This window comes from Tribolium castaneum, chromosome 4 (assembly GCF_031307605.1).
Source record: "Tribolium castaneum strain GA2 chromosome 4, icTriCast1.1, whole genome shotgun sequence".
NCBI lineage: Eukaryota > Metazoa > Arthropoda > Insecta > Coleoptera > Tenebrionidae > Tribolium > Tribolium castaneum.
In genome coordinates, this window is record NC_087397.1 from 10,000,001 (window position 1) to 10,002,439 (window position 2,439).

At 32.9% G+C, this 2,439-nt stretch overlaps 1 protein-coding gene across 1 annotated transcript in view; it reads right to left on the minus strand.

Annotated features, from left to right (window-relative positions):
* Positions 1 to 2,142, minus strand: part of LOC658643 (uncharacterized protein) — a 12,937-nt gene extending 10,795 nt beyond the window's left edge. Inside the window, exon 1 of the mRNA XM_965008.4 lies at positions 1,687 to 2,142. The gene's annotated coding sequence lies outside the window, so the exon portion shown is untranslated. The remainder of the gene's footprint in view (positions 1 to 1,686) is intronic.
* Between the last annotated feature and the right edge of the window lie 297 nt (positions 2,143 to 2,439).

The window sequence follows — 2,439 nt, forward strand, 5'->3', positions numbered from 1 at the left end:
ATGAGCGACATCACTGATCATGATTATTCATTATACTAAAGATTCCCAATATTTCTAAAAAAATGATCTACTAATTTTAAATGTTTTGACTGCTAGAAAGTAATTTACAAAAAATATTTTAACGTTGGTTCGGTGGCTGTATTTAGAATTTTAATTTGGAATTACAAATTATTAAAGAATTTACATGCATAACAGATTTGAAGTATTATTCCGATGATTTTCTTTACATTCTCATTTTTAACTATAATTTAGTAACAATAACTATACAAAATTAAAAACAAAAGAATAATCAATCAATTTCATTCTTTTTTATAACTTCTTGATATTTTTTCTTTACTCGTGTTTAGTTTTTTTTTATAAACCTACTAAATTATTTTTGTGAAATATATTTTAAGAATATTAAAATACAGAGCAAAGTGAAACACTACGATTATTTAGAATAGTTGTAATAACAGTGTTTTAAATATTTGATAGGATTACTTTTCACACAGTAAATTATTTTTCTCAGTAATACTGGGTATATTTATAACGATCTCACTGGTTCTGTGAGTTCTGGATTTTTATTTTTTATTCTTCGACACTGTCAAAATTTACGGTTTTTCTTCTGTGTAAGAAAATTTTGACAACTGTTCGGTTTTTTTCAATAGAAAATGTAAAGCAGTTTTAAGCCTTGTTGAGTCTAATTCGAAGAATAAAATGTTGTATTAACCTCGTTATCGTGTAAATTAGGTCATTTATTGCACTCAGTGGATGATAAGCCTCTCGTTATCACTCGACGTTTAAAAATCCACTCGGCAATATAGCGTCCGATTTACACTCAAACTTGGTAAATAAATAACTATTATTTAAAAAATGGGATATGTACAAAGTGGAGAATATTAAAGAAGTATTAAAGGAGAAATAAGGAAAAGAGAGAATCGAAAGAAAATTAGATAAAACCACGGCAATCTAGAGAAATTAAAGCAAAAAAAATCATGGGAAAGGTTTAACCTTCGCTCACATTCCTAACCCTTTAAGGCCACAAAATAAAACCCTTACAATAGTTTTTATTATATTTTGCAGATTAACTTTAAGTGATTTATCTTTTGAAAATTAACAAATTCAGTTCGAAGCACCTATTTGTCGAAAGTTTCTAAAAGTTGAAATTGTTTTTTTTTAGGTTTTATTTTATCCGATAAGTAGTCGGTTATTTTCAAATTATTGTATGTATAAGTAAACGTTAATAGGTATCAGACAACTCCAAATGTTATTTTCGAAAAATAATATGATTTACATTTTTTAAAACCAACTTCAAAAACTGTCCAAAAAATATTTCATCGTAATGAATAAAATTTTAATTGGATCATAAAATACGGTTGTCATGTCATGGCATATGGTTAGCGGTCAACGTTTATTGTTCTTCTATGGGGTAAAATCATCCCCACATGTAATACAACAACTTCACTTCCGCCAGTTGTATTCAATCCATATTCCGAGTTAATTCATCGCCCTCACCTAAGTCACGACAAACCATAATTGTTCAAAAAACACACAATATTGGATTCAGTGAGGGAAACAACCGATGGTTTACCTCACTTATTTTTAGACAGACTTTGAAAAAATAAAATCCAAAAATAGGTAATCGTAGGCTTACTAACGAAAACAAATAGACGAAGTGATTTTCTTAAATATTTAAATTTGCCTCACCTTGAGCGTGTTGTTTTCTATAAAATGTGTTTCACGAAGTGACCGGGCACTTGTACCACTCACTGTCCGCGTCTTCGGCGTCGCGACGCTACCAAGACCACGTGCTGGCTCAGTGACAGCCCGGCACGCAATGAGGGGCGTTAAATGTGATAATAATGACGAGGGTGGGGCAGTGGTGCACGTGGGGCGGTTTCCACAGGTGACAGCACCCTTTGCGACACCCACCCACACATGGATTTTTCAATCGTAATTGTCATTCGATATAAGCTCGCTCTGATTTATTCCTAACGCTCCGGTGAAGATGTTGCGTTGCTTGAATTTGTTGGGATTTTGCAAGACACAATGAACACGGTGTTATCTCATTTACATATCGCATCACATAGCGCGGAATGGAACAGATAGAGATACGAAGAGTTGGGGTGTTAGCTGTGATCATCATCCCCGCAATCTGCGCCGAGCACTCATGTGGCGTTCAGCTGTCTATCAACGTCTGCCACCCCTTCCATAATTGTTACAGCATTATCCATAAGCGGGATATGCCTTCTTGAAAGAATTCCGCATGATTAGCCAAAATAGAAATAAAACGAAACAAAAAATACACAACACTATTTCGAAATTTTGGAGTTCGAGCTCTCGATTTGTTCCCTATGAATGACCTGGTTCTGACTAGTAAAAAAATAGTTAAGGAGTCAGAAAATATAGATGTGTATCATAATTTATTATCTTTTATTTCTGTGTATTTCGATGAAATTT